Source organism: Tachypleus tridentatus, unplaced genomic scaffold, assembly GCF_004210375.1.
Source record: "Tachypleus tridentatus isolate NWPU-2018 unplaced genomic scaffold, ASM421037v1 Hic_cluster_2, whole genome shotgun sequence".
In the NCBI taxonomy this organism is placed as follows: Eukaryota; Metazoa; Arthropoda; class Merostomata; order Xiphosura; family Limulidae; genus Tachypleus; species Tachypleus tridentatus.
Genome location: NW_027467782.1, coordinates 32,646,074 through 32,666,254, shown reverse-complemented (window position 1 = coordinate 32,666,254; position 20,181 = coordinate 32,646,074). Strand labels below are relative to the sequence as shown.

Below are 20,181 nucleotides of genomic sequence, written 5' to 3'. Positions count from 1 at the left end.
AAGAGTATATAAAGGAAATTTATGCTCTGCAGGTTAAAGTTTAAGGATCGTTAATATACAGCAGACTTAGGATAAATTTTGCAAATACTGATTGATTGAATGATTAATTGGAATTAAGCACAAAGCTACACAATGGGCTATCTGTGCTCCGCACACCTCGGATATCAAAATCCGGTTTCAAGCAGTTAGTCCGCCGTACCAGTCGGGACGTTTTGCAAGGATAATTAAGACACGAAGAAGAATGAAAAACTCGAACAAATAAGGAAGTCATGGTAACTCATACAACACTCTAAGTCATCTCTCAGCTTGAATACTGTACAAACTACACCACAGACAGTACCGGATATAAAGGGGTCCAACCCGTGCAATAGCTTGAGAGTGTAAATTCAGTGAAATGAAGAGAGAAGATGAAGGGGAAACTATCCAAGAACCCACGATACGTTTACAAACATGTTGACAAAAATCATATTGAATGTTCACATTTCCACATGCATCAAAGCAAAAAAAAAAAAAAAATCAAATAAAAATGTGAGAAATGTTCTACTTCTAATCCACCATAGACATATTATGAAAAATAAGTTAGCTGTTTGATATTATTTAAGTTTTACATAGACAAAAGACAGGAGAGTAAATATGACACAAGTGGTGTCATATAGTAACGCTATACAGGCTATTATTTATGATAGTAAATAATGTTTCATGCTGGTGAGGTGGAATCTATTGTACTTGTGTGTCATTACTCAACACTAAGAATGTTTATCTTTTCACAAATGTTTTTTACTGCCCCCCATACCATTTTATCAAATGTTTTTCAATTACGACCTGATGAATTCTGATATCATACAAACGATATTACCGGCATTTGCATGCGCAACAGGAGTTCTAGAGAGGTCAAGGTGATATTGTTTTCTTTTTATTGGAAACATATGGTAGAGTTTCAATGAAAAAAGATTTAAAAATAAATCATTACAAATCTCATTGTCGTGTGGTCTCACAAAATCGTCCAAGAAAATGTGATATATTTTTATTAGTTTACTTTTTTTAAGATTTACTTCTTACTGTTTAATTGTTTGTGAATATTTGGTAAATCCAGCTTCCCCTTACCCCTATATCATGTAGATTTATATTTCAACGTTACGTGTTATTCATTACGTTAACAAACAGTAGCTTGACAGGGACTTGTAAAGTAGGGGGATGAGAAGTTATATATCCGATTAAATTTTAAAATAATGTGAGAAAATATTTTATACCAAAATCATAAATCATTAAATAGTTGTTGTTTTTGCTACACATATAATTATAGCATAATATTTCATTATACAATGTTCTCTAATTCCTATAAAAATACACATAATCACAATGATCGCTGAATGTGAAGGGAGAAGATAAAACATAGTTTCTTTAATTCCCCAAGAGTTATATCAGTTTTGTAGTCACATAAAGGTACTCATTCTTCTACTTTGATCAGAATATCGATTTTCTTATCTTATCCTTGTGTTAGTGCAACGAAAATATTTTATGTAAAATAAGTCACCCTTATTATATTTCATTGTTCACACGCTAGTTGCTCTATAATTATATTTATTTAGCAGAACCAACATTACAACCACCATTAGACTAATTAAGGTGTTTTTGGTGTGAGTTTCAGGCTCTAGAAGTAAAGATTCGTTTGAATAAATGTTTAGAAATAAACGTTTAGTAAACACACTAAAAGAGAATCATTATAGCCATTCCAAGAAAAAATGTTCAAATATCTTATTTTACGTAAGTAAAAATAATTAAGCTAAAAGTTTACTTAAAACTAATATTAATGAGAAAATTCATTCGTCAACTTTTGAGTAAATACAACGTTAAGATTATACAGTTGGTAAAGGTTCCAGATCCTGTTCTTCTACAGTAGAACCGACTTTTTTCTTGTCAATTCTTTTAACTCCACCTCTAGATAGTTGTGTGACTTCTAAAATTAACAACATTTACGAGTTTAAAAACACCTGTAAGCAACAAATATTTTAGATCTTCCACACTAAAAAAAGTTGTATCCATCTTTATAGAAAAAAACTGTTTTCCTGCCTCGTTATAACCACGGTAACCTAAGTCACCTGGGAGGTAAAATACAGAGTAATGGACTAATAAAATGGACAATTTTGTCAAAGAGTTCACATTGATAGTGTCTGTTTGCAATATAACACATTCACACAGCTGAACTGGACAGATATCCATTGGCATCTTATGGATTTACCTTTAGTAATTTCGAAAGAGCTGATATCCTACAAAGCTATGTGTAGCAAGAGATGTAAGACCTGTGGGTATCTCAAATAATATTACTATTTCCTGAGGTGTTCAGATTTGTATGCTCGACTCATGTATATATTTGTAGTAAACTTTATATCCACAGATAAAGTATTTATACATCTTTTTAAAACAGATACGATCTGGCAGACACCTAGAGATTTTGGAAGAAAACAGTAGCTTGGGTTTTGTAATGCACTTTGTTTTCTATTCGATTTGTTTTTAATTTCGCTCAAACTACTCGATTGCTATCTGCGCTAAACGTCCCTAATTTAGCAGTGTAAGACTAGAAGGAAGTCAGCTAGTCATCACCGCTCACCGCCAACTTTTGGATTACTCTTTTACCAACGAATAGTGAGATTGACCATCACATTATAATGCTCCCACGGCTGAGAGGTTGAGCATGTTTGGTGTGGCCGGAATTCGAACCTTAGATTACGAGTCGAACGCCTTAACCCACCTGGCCATGCCGGACCTTTTCTATTGAAAAACGAATAACTACTTTAAAAATATCGTGAAACTTTCACGTTCCTTTGTGTTTTCAGCGTTTTACAGGGTTTTCTTTCATTTTCTTTAAAAGTGTGATTAAGTTTTCTCTTACATATCCTCTAATTAAATTTAAATCAGTTTTATCTTTACTAACTTTAATTGACCTGTACTCTTTATTTTTATAATTTTAATCACCAAAGTATAAGTTTCTATAATTATATATCTTCTTGCTGTAGTGCACATTCGAATTTTGTCTCTGTCATCTCACTGACAAGGACTCGAATGCACTTTTATCCTTTCACTAACAAATACTAACATCTGTACAGTTTATCAAAGTACATGTTTTGTCTGTAATAAAGGTTAAAATATTGGATATACTCACTTCATTATTGATTAGTTCACTGTTTCTTACTTCTCATCCGTCTTATGTTTCTGATGGTATAAGTTTCCTCCACAAACCGTAGAAAACATTATACGCACCCACCTAGACAGAAAGCAAAATCAACCAACTAAAGTAAATACAGCTCACAAATCAAAAAACCACGAAACCATATACTGCTGTATACCATATATTCCTGACATCAGCAAACAAATAACCAAAATTTGGCAAAAATTAGTAACAAAATATGACATTCCAATTAATACCAAATTTATTCAAAAACCCGGCACAAAACTGAGGTCTATACTATGTAAAAACTACACTGACAAACACCACACCAACATTATTTATAAAATACAATGTGATAACTGCCACGACTTCTATATTGGAGAAACAAGTAGAAAAATGGAAACCAGATTCAAAGAACATAAAAAGTCACCTTCACACGTTTTCGAACACTGCAAGTCAAATAAACACAACATAACCATAGAAAACACTCAAATACTAAATAAAGAAACAAACATAAACAAACGCAAAATTAAAGAAGCCTTACTTATACAACAACTTAAACCCAAAATAAACCAATATAAAGGAACGCCTTTATACCTATATTAATAAAATAAAATAAATAAAATTATATATTCAAACATCTAATACCGCCCTCTACATTTCGACACACAGTTACACAACCCCTTTCAAACATGTGGTCAGCTTCCGGTCAGTTACCTCTTTCTTTGTGAACCTGACGATGACCGAAGAAGGTCGAAACGTTGTTCGCTCTTCTATGTAAAAGTGTTTTCTCAGCCCAAACGAGCCGTTTTTGCATATAAATTTCCCAACAAGTTTCCGATTGTGGTTGAGTTGTGGAGAACCTAAAGATTTCACAGGTGGGAATTTCAAATTGAGAAAACGAAAACGTGATCGAACAAACCAGTTCTGTAATGTTTATAAAAATTGTTTTAAAATATTAATTCAGTTCTTTATTTGAAACCATATCGTCAGTTAATAGTCTATAACTGAAATTTTCAATTTGTCAAGCATTCTGAAAGTATGTTAAACGGCAATATAATTTTAGACCCCAGACCACAGTCTGGGTAAGAAACAAATCAACGATATTATGAAGTTCACCACTACTGTCTTAGTGGTTAGCATGAATGTCCCTGGCTCGTGTTCAGTTGCCGCAAAAACCGTGTTTCGAACTTCAGAGCCGTTAAAATGTTGATGGTCACATCGAAATATTCAATCAGAAAAGCCCAAGATTAATCGGTGAGTGTTATTCAATTCTAATATATGTGTTAAAAAATTAGGATCGGCTAGCAAAAATAGCGCTTTATAGTTTTGCTCGAATGTTCTAAACAAATTATAGGAAGTGAGATTAAATGTATTAATTTTATACATATCATAAGTTATATTACGAGTTTGAATTAAGTTCAACTTATTTGCATATTACTGCAGACTGTTGCAACTGTATGGGAAACATATTCTGATTCAATACGATATCTGAAGTTCACATTTTAAAAGTTACCGTTTCGAGAATACCATTCAGTATCAGTACTGCTGATGGGAGGAATAACGTAGTATATAGTTTTATTCGAAATTTTGCATAAAAGGCAACTGTATTTTTTATCTGCACATTTTGTGGTTTCATATTTTAACTGTTTGAAAGAAGGCACATGCCAGTAGTTACATAGTAAGGCTGAGCTTTGTTTGTGTGGAATTTTATCCGTTCAGGTTGTGGTGACTTTCGATTTTGCCTTGCTATAGTTTTTTAACGATGTAGTTATTACTGTGTGTTTTCTTTGTCAAGTGGATTATTTTCATTTTTCTACAATCGATATCGCGAGAAACAGATGTAGATTTGGTTTGTTTTGTGTTACACAGTTGCCATGACAACTTTAGATGAAACGTTAAAAATTCTGATGTCTGTCATACCTCATCTTCTTCTCACATACTGTATACCGCAGTATATTTAGAATCTGAGAAAATCAAAGTAATTTTATTTTCTAAATAAGTTATTCACACGCGTGCAGAATTAAACATTGAATAGCTCTGTATATATTATGCTCTATTTAAGATAATTTTGAATCTGTGAAGGATTGTTGCGTGTAAGTACAGTGGGATGCCTTGATCCAGAGACCAAAACACTCTTAACTTAAATACCCTTGGTTGATTTTTGTGTAGACTAAGAATAAGGACAAGTTTCATGTGAAGTTGATTTCCCAATAATATCTACAAATAAGGAAAACATAATTTAGATTTTATCATGAGAAAACTGTTTGGATTAGCTTAAAATTAACCAAGAACTTAGAAAAGGATATAATCTGTATTTTGTAAAGACAATATTATAAATCATGTACATTCATTTGTCAGTAAGACGATGGTGACTGATAGCTTTATTAATGTATTTATTTTTATTGCGATATAATACATTTTTAACTTATTTTCATGTTTTATCAGAAACTTAAGGAAAGGGAAAAGAGATAAGACTTTTACACTTGTAGTTCGAGTGTTGTTTGAAAAGTTAAATGTACAACAACGGTGATTGATGAAGATAAATACTTGAAAATGTGGAACAAGAACTTAATAAAAACTAGGTTTAAGTAAAGACGTTAAAACTAACTGGATATGACTACTGGTAGGAAATATTGAATAATACCTTAAGTTGATCAATAACATTTTAACTAAATACATTAATTGTGAAGAACATCGTGTAATTATAACAGTATGCGAACAGAGTGATTTATAAACATAAAGAAGTGTTTTACTGATGGTAAAAAATAGTGAAAATATGCCTTCTGTGTCTTAAGAAGACAAACCAATGTATTCTTGAAACATGTAATATGTTCCACCATGAATAAAACACTTTTTATGCTTACAGTTAGTTGTTTGCTTATCTATTCTTTTAACGAAAATTTGTAGAATTAAGAAATTTATTGTTTCTACAAGATTTGTGAATATTGGAAGTGAATAGTGTAACTCTGGAGAAAAGCTATCTATACAGTTAAGAAGGATTTTGTAAGTGAATTGTAATGTATTTTCTTATAGCAAAGCCGCATCAGGCTATCTACACTGTCTACCAAGTAGAATCAAACCTGTGATTTCAGCGTTGTAAATATGTAAGCTCGCCTCTGTACCATCGGGGAGCAGAGCGAATAATAAAACATTCTTTTACCTTTTGGTTTGTAGACGTTATAAATCAATCTAGTGATGAACTGACGATGCCATAAATAATTTTATTTGCTTTTATACAAATTAACAGAGAAAGTTCAAAATATGTTGAGAATTACATATATATATTATGATTAAAACATAACTGGGCTGTATGTTAATATTTAAGCACATTATATTAAATTATAAACATAAAACTGGTTCTGTGATAATATAAAAGTATAAACATATAGTCACGTGATTTTCATGTTTATGTATGGAAATATATTTCTGACGTTTAATTTAAAGTATGAAACATTTTATTCCTTTATGATATGTTGAGAAAACCACATAAAACTTATTCTGTTGATTTTTCAACAGAAAAATTATGAAGCTTGTGAAAAATTGAAAATATATACAGATAGTGGTGGCCATGTGTTTACTGTATCAAATACACCTACACTGCTGGAACAACGACCAGTGTTAAATTTTACCTCTAACAGTGGAGCCACCCAGGATTTAATAATGTCCCCACATATAACTTAAAAAAAATTGAAATATTTACAGATAGTGGTGAATGTGTCTCTACTATATCAAATATACCGACATTGCCAGTGTAACCTTTTATATTGGAGTTACGCAGGATTTAATAATGTCTCCACATATAAACAAAAAGAATTAAAATATCCATTATTATGTTTAACATGGTGTTAGTAACATTATGGTAAGTGTTTGCGTACCACTTACATATTGGTTTTGTTTTTTTTGTTTTACTTCTATTTCCGTATGTATGTGTTTTACGATGTAATTTCGGTTAATTCCCAAATTTCTTTATATATATCAGTATCACATTGTTTTTATTGGTTCACGTTACAAACTTATTGTCATAATGGATAATGCCTGTGGGATATCCCATTTATCAGTCAAAATCCAAACAGTGATGGTGATCCAGTCAGCAGTGATGAATAATCATAAAAAATCACACACATATTATGGTAGGGTATACATTTTTATATATTTTTTGTTTTGGAAGGGTGGAGGTAGGGAGTACAATTAGTCGAAATGTTAGAGGCCAGCTTCTATCCATTTGCTTTCTTTTATGAGGTATTTAATGGTAACTGTGTTTCCAAAACGAGGTTTAGACAGTGTGTATTTGTCTTATAGCAAAGCCACAAAAAGATATCCTCTCAGCCCACAGAGGGGAATCGAACCCCTGATTTTAGCGTTGTAAATCCGGAGACATACCGCTGTACTAGCGGGGGTGTTTAGACAGTGAAAGACAGTAGAAGTTGAATCGTTGTTGGTGTAAACACTCAGCTTTCTACCATTACTTACTTTAATTTTTTTCACGATTTTCCATGATGTTTGACTAGATTGGCATTGATTTTGGATTATTTCTGAATGATGGAATATACCAAGTACATTTGGGTTGTATTATCAATTATGACAACAATTTGAAAACCTGGACAAATAATCGTAATGAAATATTTAATTCATTATTTTTTTATATTGCTCATTTAATCGCCTATTAACAATAAATGCAATCTATTGTATGCAAGCTATTTATACACGCACATATACATGCAGTGAAACAATGCCAAAAGTCAATTTTCTAATCCGAGGCCAAACAAAGTCCTTTCTTTAAATGGAACTTCTGAAAAGGTTGAAAAATTGTCCATAAAGAAAGAGTTAACGTCTTTGTCTGAGGTCTTCACAAACTGATTCATCAAGCCCACTTTAATTTGAAGTGAAGCTAACAGGACTTTCTTTGTGTCAACCAAACTTTCACGTTCAATGTTTTCTATCCTGCTATCAGGCTGACTCCGGGTGGCCATTACTTCTTTATCTGGTGCTGATTTAGTACTTTGCTCGTCCCATTTCACATACACACAAAAAAACAAAAACGCAGAAACTTTGTATAACAGTATTGTTAATCCTACAACATTCAAAAGACATTTAGGTCTCCACAAAGTAGCCAAACACATTTTTTTTTATATTTGACTTTATAAATAAGAAGTTAGAGATTTTCGTGTGTTTCCTTCAAGTGACCAAAATGAGTAATAGTAACAAATATATATATCTTATCGTTAAGAAGGAGGACACATTTGAGACCACTGTTGAAGGAATCAATAAACAATTATCATTCATTAAATTATCAAACTTCATCTCTTAACATCGATCCCTCGGTGTAGATTCCTGTACGTGGTGAGAAGACCTCCCAGGGAAGGTTATTCTTTCAGTTTACCTTCTCTGGGATCTAAACATCCACACACGTGTTTGTCGTGCATGTTGACCTATAAAGGGGAGGAGAGGTTCCTGGTTTTGAGGGATTCAACCCTAACACACTATTTTGACCTTGAATTCCTGTAGATGGGCGACCTTGGAATAGCCCCTTAAGGTCAATTGGCTAATCCACTTGGGCTAGGGTCAACCAAGTACTAGTGTTGGATGTTCTCAACAGGTGTTGTGAACATGTTATCTGACACTGGTCTTTGGGTATAGTGCTCATGAAACCCTGGTGTTGCTGCAGTGTTCTTGTTTGGCATTGTAATCCATCCCGTCGTAGAACTCCATGGCGGGTGGGGTCAGTGAGCACCAAAATATTCTTTCTTATTATGGACCATCCAAATAAAAACTTAAATAAAATAGTGAAGAACAGCCCACGTCTTGAAGATTTTGGGCAGCAATCTTCAACATTTGTAACACCTGTACCTCATTTTCTTGCAAATGTCTTTCTTTTTCATTCAGAAGGAAATAGAAGGATTTGCTGGCTCTCAAAAGTCAGTCAAAAAGCTTCGCTCTGGTAACATATTGGTGGAAACATCCACATCTAAATGCAGTGAACTCCTTACACTCAAAGGCGATTGGGGATATACCTATTGAGGTTATGCCTCATCCTATTTTGAATTCATCATGAGGAGTTATTGTTGAGGATTTGATGAGCATCCCAGGTCATAGATCCTCTTTGGTTTCTCCACCTAAGGAGTTTCTGCAGTGAGGCATATCTCAATTTGCAGAGGTGGAATTATGATGCTGACCAATGTTCTCACTTTAACATTTACATCATTATTTGCACCTGCCACCATCAAGGCAGGTTATCTTAATTGCAAGGCACGACCATACATTCCAAAACCTCTCAAATTTTTTCAGTGTCAAAAGTTTGGTCACTCGAAGACATCATGTTGTGGTTCCTTGATGTGTGCTCATTGTGGTGGCAAGGACCATGAGGTCTATGAGTGTGAAATGGACCCTCATTACGTCAGTTGAAATGGCTCTCACCCATTCTACTTCTATTCTTGCCCTAAAGTATTGGGAGAAAAGTAGGGCAGCATTTGAAGACAATTCAATACATTAATTAACTTTAGGCTCAAAAGTTGCTGTCCATTACTTCATCCTGGACGTATGCTGCTGCAATTCGTTCCACTACTACAGTAAGAGTGCAGACAGATCTCTCTGTGCCTCCAAAAGAATTGTTCTCAAACCAAATGAAAAGCTTTTTGACCTCAACCCTGAATTAACCATTAAGCAAAATAAGCACATGTTTAGCGCACCAAGGGAAGAGGACACCACAAAGTTTTTCCCCAGCTACAATGCCCTTAACTCTTTCACTGCCACACTCAACTTTAGTCAATTTTTTTGTAATTGTCCTGATATGCCATGTTCGACTTTACTCTGCATTGTTAAGAACACATTTTTTTTTTTTTGCTCGGTGAGTAAATAAAGTTTCGAGAAACTACTTAACTATGTATCTGAAGCAAGTCGTCATTGGTTTGCAAAATATTACTGTAAAGAGCAGCACATAATCTTGATAAAACTTCAAGTAAAAGATGATTGTATGTTATGATAACTGACATTCTTTCTGCTATAACTATGTATAAGAAATTATAGGTGGTGGAACTGTTTTGTTTCATCATTTACTGCTTTATTTAGTCACATCTACAGAAAAATAAGAGTATCATACTATTCAACTATTTTGCGACTGTAGATTCAAATCAGTATGTTCTGAAAAGCTGGAAAAACAACTGACTGAACTAAGCAGTCTAAAGACGATAATTCGACCTTTTAGGTCAAATTGCGTAAGACTTCGACACGTATGACAACATTATTATTAACTTTGTTATGTATACACTATACGACTGGTGGTAGTACAGTACTGTGGCACCGTCTTCATATAAAGTTAGTATAAAGAACCGACAAATCAACAAAATCAATTTAGGATTGTCTGGAAACGTGCACGAGTTCAACAAGTTCAAGTAAGCAAAGTTAGTACTGAGTACTAGGCTTAACGTTCTCAGTTGCATGCATGGATGCAAAAGTAAATTCAAAACATTTTGAAATAATTCAAAATTATTTCGGACTACAGTAGCATTTCCAGTGTACTATTTCCAACTTTAGGCCGTTGTTTTGAATTTACTTTCGCATTCATGCATGCAGATAAAGTTTCAGAAATATGCCTATTTTGTTGATGTATGGTTTGTTGGCTCATTTCAAGTTCCCAGGTCAAAACTGAGCTTAAAGTTGAGATTACAACTCATTCTTCAGATATTTGAGTTGGATTAAGATACTCTAACCTAGGCCTAACCCATTATTTAGTAGTTCAACATGCAGTGCAGTTTACAATTGATTATATGTTGTGTACGTGTACCAGTACAGAACGATCACTGTATATAGGCTACTGCAGTCCAGAGTTCAAAATTATGAACTGCCCGACATCTCGGGGCATATAAATATTACCTACAGGCAACAGTTCTTGCTATGTCTATTTAAGTGATATTTCACGTTTAAATAATTGTCTTATTGTTCATCCTTAACAGATTTTTGCCGACAATGGGCAATAACAGCCTGTAATAAAACTGGAAACCGAGCAAACAAGCCGCAATTTCTTTCATTAGACGTATTTCCCCTGCCGCACCGGCAACACGTATTGTAACATACAGATTAGAAGGTACATGTGAAAACTATATTGAACAGCCTTGTGCGGTAGTTTCTGTGTGCCGATGACATCACCTTGTGATGCCGATGTGCCGATGACGTGTTTATTGTCGGATATTTTGTTAGTTATAACATTCTACTCAAGTCTGCGACAGCAGAGAACTGAATGGCTTTAGTATTATCTTGGGTCAAAATAAAAGTAACTAACATTGGAGCAAACTTAATTGTATGATGTTTTGAAGTACCGATTACAAGACCATGTTTTTGATTAATAACTAGGCATAAGATTGATAGTCGCCTTATAATTGCAGCTGTCTGCAGGTCTTTTAAACCCCTACTCTCACCTATCGCATTCTCGAATTTACAGATAGCATCCAGCTACGCATGCGTGCCAGATGTTCGCTCATGGCCAACGCTAATCTTGCAACTAATCCACCTGTAGGCTGTTCAGTTATACTATTGATTTTTGTGGACCTGAAAAAAGGGCTTGTGACTCTCAATTTTTTCCCATGGTTTCTGATACTATGGATCGTATTATATTAGAGATCTCCCTATAATCGGTCCACTACGGTAGTTGTAGCTTCCAACATTTATGGTGTATATTTTGTTTTTATTACAGTTTACAAATGTTAAACATTATTTAAAGGTATTGTCTGCTCTATATTACCTTCCTCACTATTTGGGACAATGCTTGAGATATATTTCGTAGTTTCGAGAAAACGTTTATCAGACATCTTAAATCAATTTCATAACTTACAATTTTCATACAAACACTTATTTGGTTTTACTCATATAATAGTAAAATGATTGTTACATAAAGAATAAATTATATATTTTTAAAATGTTTATTAACTGATTGTTGTTATTAAAACATTTTTTCGATTGATGAGTGTTGTTGCCTCACTAATTATGATTTACATCTTCAGACAGAAACACCAAAAGAAGTGAAAGACGATGAACGTATCCAGAGGGAGGTGTCAAAGAACATCAGGCCTCCCTCTACTAGACGTTTTCACAATGTTGATAAAATTATTACTGTAAGACTTGGCAGTAAACCAGAACATCATCAGAGAAACGTTTTATTGTTATTGAAAATACTGAAAACCGAAACAAATTTGTTATTGGTAGAGCTTCAAAATTAACATCCACGTGTCAATTGAAACGTTGCCAAAGCGAACATAAACTTATTGTACAGAAACCTAAAAAGAATAATCAAACTAAACACGTTAACAGCCCTCACAAGATTGTTTTTACAAGAGCTCCGAAACTGAAACCAAAGCCCAAAATTAAATAACCCATGGGCTGCTCACAAGTATACCATATTAAAAGAATTACTTTACCTTATCTCATAAGTTACTATTTGTTACATTTTACTCAGTGATATAAATAATAAATAAAACACACATATGAAAAATATAGAATATAATATTCACCTGGGTCTTCTCTTTTTTGCTGTCAACTGTCATGAAACTTAATGTACTAAAGGTATTGATACAATCAATAATGTTTTATGTAATTAAATAATACAATAAGAACAGAGAATAATAATACACAGAAAACACTGTCCAAAAACACTAACGATAACTCTTAGCATTTGTGAAAGATGGAATTGCAAGACGTTGGTCTGATTATCTAGTTAATGGTTTGCAGACAAACAACAAATAGAGCTATATCACCGTGTTAGCTTTGGTGTTAATTGAACAAAAAACGTGGAGACGTATTAGAAACAGACACATACTGATATTTATTTATATAGATTCAATGATAGTGAACATTTTAAAAATTCAACTAAAGCCCAGTAAAGTATGACTGAAAACTCAATTGTCGAAAACAATAGGTCGTAATGAAACTCCTTCTTTGTAAATATAAGGTAAACCATAGAAAATTATGGCATAATATTCAAATTGTGTTTATAATCAAGAATGTCATCTTTATTAATTTCAGTGATTATCTTGGCAGTTTTGACATCACTTTTATTAATAGCGTTACTATGCAGCTCCTCTGCCTTTACTTTTAACGAAAGTTAAATGTTTATAGAAATTAGATAGCTCACACATCTATTTTGCTTGATGTATTAGAATAAATACTGTATTTATTTTTATGTTAAAATGCTGAATTTATCACGATTCATTTACGTACATCAACTTAACTTGAAAACTAAGTCGATCACAGATATAAAACATTAAATGTGTAATCGTAACATCTTTTTAAAGATTCGATGGTCCTGAAAAGGACCTTTAATTGTAATTCAGTAACTAGGAAAAATTATTATCACCTTGTACAAATCCTGTTGGACCTGTAAAACAGAAAAGAACATTTTATATTTGAATGATTTTAGGTCCTGTTTATGCATCACTTTTCAGCTCGCAAGTCTCATTTTACTTTTAAAAGATGCTGTCATATAGTAATCATAAAGTAGCATGCTATAGACATGAAGGATATGACATTTGATGTAAATTATACAGCAGATATAGTTTTATTCTCGAATGATTATTAGGAGTGTCTTTAAAGTTTCAATATATTCTATTTAACTCTTAAACAGTGGGAATGTTCTAGAAAGCAGGATCAGTAGATGATAGCTGCTGTTTAAGGGATGAATTTGAAGGAATTGTAGATTGTTCTTCAATATAAAACATATTCAAGACCATATACTTCACTGATGAAAAGTTTAGGTTTCTTTATTTAATACTTTGATATGCGCAGTTTCTCAGTCCACCATCGACCCACGATGAGATGCGATCTTTATCAAGTTCATCCGTAAAACCTACGAGAAACTATCCTAGAGATGGATCAGAGTGGTGTATAATTAAGGGCTAGAGTTACTCGTATATATAACCGTACACGTGAAAACAGTGTTGGTGGATATAAGAGGGAATTATCATGCGTTGAAAAACATCTTGTCCTTGAATTAGATAAAGTACTATCGGAATATGTCGATATCAGAACGGCATATGTGAGAAAAAACTTTCAGTTATCGGTTGGTTATGTACATATGTTTTAAAAAATGTATAAAAACTCAATAACAAAATATCTTAATATTTGATGTTAGATATCAAAATATTTCCTGTACATCTGTTTCTGTAAAACTAAGATGTAACTTTCCTCCCGTTACTATCGATGTCATTCCAGAAATTTATTTCGAAGTACTGTTGGCAATGTGTCTTATGAATAAAGTCTGATGTTTGGTACGTGTCCCTGGCAATTATCTATGGTTCTTCTGTGTAACAAATATGTGAAATATTCATTCTATAATTTTAGTCTGTCAGAACACAGCTAAAGCTGCAGTAATAAAACTGAGGTTGTTAATGTCATTCCCTAACTTGAAGTATTTTATCTTCACTGGCAATGATACTTGTCTTAGTGTAGTTTTGCGTTTAACGTCAAACAGATAAGTTTTATACCATTTAAAAAATTGTTTTCTTACCGTCAAAATTATGGACCACTTAGTAATAAATTTCATATCTTCCTTTATTAGTGTCAAAACCATATTTTTGTGAAATATCTGTAACATCCCTAAACTGAAGAAAATACAAATGATTTGGTTCTATGAATGTACATTTTACAGCCTTCATACTTAATCTCTCCACACCAATAATTCTCTGGAAAAACGTTGTTTTTATTGTTTTTTTTTCAAGATTTTGAAATAATATCTGTATTGATAACACCTGAGATGATAGAGTTGGAGTTTTATCTATAATTTTTACCTGTTATAACAGCTTACCGATTTGAAAAACCTGTTGAAATCTATAGATTGACCTTCTGTAGAAATGTTAGAGTAATGTACAATACAATAGATTGAACAATGATGATTATTTAATTATGCAAATCCTTTATCCCAATTCGAGCAATACAAACTTAAACCAAATGAACCTTTCCACGTACTTTTGATCGTGTCTGTGAAAAGAACAAATAACAGAAAAACGGCCAGACTGATCTTCATTAGAACGAGAACACTTGACCCTTGATATATACCCCCAAAATGTCTATTATAAAATAATCTGTAAACATGTAAAAGAATTTAATTATATGAAAACATTTCCCCCTTCTTCACCATACATAATAAAATAACTTGTTATTGTGTCTTTCTTTAGCTTGTAAGTTTACTTATATGTTAATAGCTGAGAGTGAATGTAGTGAAATCTAAACTGTAAACAGTCTATCTCTCTAGCTTCTCCATTTCATCAGAACTAGTGGATAGTGAGTTTAATTCCAACACAAAAATAACAAATGTACATATTAATTCAAGCTTCATAAAAATATTAATAAAGGGTAAATGTACTTACAAAGTCAAAATCACTTTTTGTATCACATTGCAGAAGTAGATAATGTTTGTTACATAATCTTCCTAAACATTGCAAAAGCAATTGACCAATATGTGTAACATGCTGACATTATATACAAAGACTTAACCGTCAAGCTCTAGTTATATATTTATATCATATAAATCTGAGAACATTAAATGTATGAATATATACTTTCATATACGATCGTCTAGAAACAGGTGAATACAACTGTACTACATTACTTGGCTCAGCGATAAGACAAAGGGCTAATAACGCTACAAATAGGGTTTCGTTACTTTCGGTGAGAAGGGTATAGGTAGCTGTTTGGGTAGTTTTCTGCTTAATAACAATAACACAACACATTAATACGTTACAGTTAGTGATACATTTTTTGAGTTTGGACATTTTATGAGTAGTGCGACACGAAACAGTCCTTTCAGGAAGACGTAGATAACACACTATCCTCTGGTGCCACTTATTAGAACTATACATCCACTAGCAAATTATTCTTCTTCATCTGGATTTAGTCCATGTTTCGGACCAGAAAGGGACAGGTTTACTCTATACCTCTTCCTCCCTCTCTGGAACTGTTATTTTATCTGCACTGCTACTAAATCCTGGGTAATTAAATAGCATTTACTTTGTTGTTGTATTACAGTATATTAAATTTTGTCCATTGTCCGTAGTTGTAATTAACTTAGTCTTTTCATGGGATAATCGAACTATTAGTCTGTGTTCAGAAAACAGTCATATGCACCCAAACGCATAATCCTATTTTTATATACAAAATTTTAAAATTGAGCTACGTTTCTATCTACGACTCAATTAGCCTAGCACTTTTTGAACTTTTAAGTTTTTTATTTATGACGTTCAGAGGGGAGAGGTACTTAGAGCTAGATTCTTCATGTATTATGTAACTCTCTAGTTTGCTCATCAGTTCATTTGAATTAATATTTCTGTTATAATATTGAAGCGAGTTATCCAGGAGTCTGTTTTATAGAATTGGCATGTTTGAACAGTTGTGTAGAAATATGAGTTTGTTGATCGTGGGACTGTATATGCTTGCGTTAAAATACAATGTTGTATATGTTGTTTGTTGATGAGTGTTTTGATACATTTATCCATGTTATACAAACATATTCTACGACTGGTCTGATGTGTGTTCTGTAAAGTTTTAATATGTTTTCTGTTGAATCTTCTTTTTATCATTCACATTCTTAAAGTAACTCGCTATTTTCAAAATTCTGGGTTTTATGCTATTAATGTGTTGTATGCAGTTTGAGTCAAAGTAATCCTTAAGAATTTTGCTGATATTGTTACCTGCAAGAGTCATGTCTAGATATAACTGTAATATTAATTTGCTTTATGTTCTACCAAACATGCTCGTCCTTTTACCCATGAGGGCGTTATAATGTGATGGTTAATCGCACTATTCGTTGGTAAAAGAGTAGCCCAAGAGTTGGCGATGGGTGGTGACGACTAACTGCCATTTCTCTGGTATTACACTACACAATTAAGGACGGCTAGCGCAAATAGCCCTCGTGTAGCTTTGCGCGAAATTTAAAACAAGCCAAACCTTTTCTACGATTTCGCAAATAATATGGCTTGTATTTTGTGCGCACTTATTTTAATTATCCACTCAGTACAGTGAAAATTTTATATTGTTTAGCAGTGGTTGTTTGTTGCTGTTATTGGTTTTTCGACACTATTCCAGATTGCAACATCACCTGAGAACTGTGAGAGAATAGTGTGGTTTGGGTCTGTGAGAGGATTGTCGCTGACACGCTCCCTATCAAAACGCTCCTAGTAATACAACTCCTACAAATATTGTATCTTTCTTAATCTGAAAATGACCTAAGGTCGAAACGTTGTTCTCTGCTTTATTGGCAAAGTGTTAATACCCACACCAACTGTCCTGAGATTTGTTTGTTTGTTTTTCTTATAGCAAAGCCACATCGGGCTATCTGCTGAGCCCACCAAGGGGAGTCAAATCTCTGATTTTAGCATTGTAAATCCGTAGACATACCACTGTACTGGCGAGGAGCAGCGTCCTGAGATACATTTTTACTTCAAGTAGGTTACTCGTCATCACGAATTGCTCCTACTGATATTGCCATCTGGTAACAGTTTTTGAAACCATGACTCACGTAACCTCCTAGATTCCCTGATGTATAAAGCCACACGACCGCATTAACAGTTTCGAAAAGTTAACAACTTTTGATAGTTTGAGAAGTTTTTTTACTTCTTTACGTAATAAACAAGAATATGTTTGACTTGGTATGGACGTCAGGCAGAATGGTATCAAAGGATAAAGATAAAAGGTACTTTATAAGCGCAAAATACTATTACACAGAATTTCATATCAGTCTAATTATATTTGAACATTACATAAAGTATGATACAGGAAGCTTATATCAACTTCTTAACTTTCAAAATTAATGGACAGTAAATGTGAAACTAAATTTCAAGATTAACAAATCTGTAGCAGACAAAGGCAGAAATAAATTGAGATTTTTCATCCGTAAATAAACCGAACGTGACATAATTTTAACAGGTAATAAAAGAAGGCAACTAAAGATATAATATGTTAATGAAGTTCAGAATTGGGATTATTTTGGTGAAATTAAAATATAATATTAATTAATCTTTAACCTTTGAGATGACCTTATGAGTATTACTGGAGTTGTTTGTTGGTTTGTAGTTTCATATAAAGCCACAGAGTGGGCTATCTGTGCTGTGTCCATCAACCTGATATTAAGTGTTGTAAGTCCGAAAACATGCTGCTGAGTTACTTGGTGGCTTATTGGAGTTAAGAAACAGTGACAGGAAATCAAAACGAAATAAAATAAAATAGTTGAACGAGGCAGAAAATGAAAATATTATAGAAAAAAGTAAAATAGAAATAGTAAATTATATTAATGATCAAGGAAAGTCAAATATCAGGAAGAAAAAGTGTTTTTAAAAATGTAACAGGTTTAATACTAATATGTGTTACAAGAGTATGTGTAATCATTCTTTGACAGTTTCTGGGAGGCGAACACGACGTAAAATATTAATTCACTGTCTTATTGTTTACAATAATTGATAACATATTAACCACGGATAATAAGTTGTTAAGCACAGATAAATATAAAATACGCTATTACTGTTCACTTATACATTTATTAACAGACATGTTTCAATATAGAATACAGGAGGTAAATATCAATGACAATTATAAACAATGTTGAAAGTGACCCCCGTTGGCATCAATACAGGCCTGGATCCTTCTTACTTCGTTCCTAAACACCGCTATCAGTTGCTGGCTTGAAATAGACTGAATAAAATATGATTACAAAACTGCACAGTGACTTTCCGAACATCCTGTACACTCTTCCCTAATTCTTATACAGAGCTGAGAGACAGTAACCAGTCAGTGTGCTATAGGCCTAGGAAGCTATAACTGTGAGTAACGTTTATTAATCGGAAACAACAGAAATGAACCAGAAGCGTTTATTGATTTTGAACATTACAAATAATTCAACTTCAGAGAATAATTTCGGACGTTATTATTCTTACTGTGACATCTTCACCCATAAAGTAAGGGGTGTGGGGCCAGCCAAGAAAGACGGCGTTAGAGCAAGCGAGGTGCAGCAACACAACTTAGAATTAATTTGTTCGGCATGGACTTAGCCTATAAAAGATTCAGTTCTAAGCCAGGTACAAGATTCAGTATTGTTTGTAAGTTTGTAAAACTGTTGTATATAAACCATCATTTGTAATAACTATTAGTAATAACTGTTATTATAAATAAAATTGATGTTATGTTTTTGTATTAAAATGTATTTATGTAAACAAAAAAGGAAATTGTGTGCATCAATCATATTGCCAAATAGCATAAATGTAATACATACCAACATGTAATTAATTTCCAGGCTCAAATCCAAACTTCTGGTCAGTTGAGACAGTTGTACGAAACATGCAAATACATCAGAAATATATCCGAAATAAAATTAAAATTAACCGAAAACTATGGAATTGTTTAATTCTATTTGCATTATCTCCGTTACATACCATCTTCGCGTATTGTTGCAATTCAAAACGTTCTTAAGGGTTTGTCTAATGATAGGCTTGTTTTTGTCAATAAGTAATAAAAAAGAAATACAACTTTTTAAAAGAATAAAATAAGATTTATATATCAATGAAATTAATAATAAAAACATTTTAATGTCATAAATTAAGGTTATTTTAAACTTCTTACAAAAACCTGAACCTCTAGTTTAACAACCACTGCACGTCCAACGTCCAAGAACTATTGTTAAGCGTCACTGTATCATAGCAACGTAACGGAAATTCGGAAAGTTTGTTTTTGCTTTTGAATTTCGCACATAGCTACTGAGGGCTATCTGTGCTAACCGTCCCTAATTTAGCAGTGTAAGACTAGAGGGAAGGCAGCTAGTCATCACCACACACCGCCAACTTTTGGGCTACTATTTTACCAACAAATTGACCGTCACATTATAACGCCCCACGGATAAAGGGCGAGCATGTTTGGCGCGACGGGGATGCGAACCCGCGACCCTCAGATTACGAGTCGCACACCTTAACACGCTTGGCCAAGCCGAGCCCAAAAACATAGATTGAACTCAAAAGTGTTAGCACAAGAAACTGTCGATATTAAAT

General features: G+C 33.2%; 1 long non-coding RNA gene across 1 annotated transcript; it reads right to left on the bottom strand.

The window, feature by feature from the left end:
* Positions 1-1,676: 1,676 nt before the first annotated feature.
* On the bottom strand, positions 1,677-19,883 carry LOC143242802 (uncharacterized). The gene is made up of 4 exons (XR_013023254.1): positions 19,413-19,883; positions 13,512-13,532; positions 3,161-3,262; positions 1,677-1,957 (listed from the first exon to the last, which is right to left on the bottom strand). It is a non-coding gene; the product is annotated as an uncharacterized LOC143242802 (long non-coding RNA).
* Between the last annotated feature and the right edge of the window lie 298 nt (positions 19,884-20,181).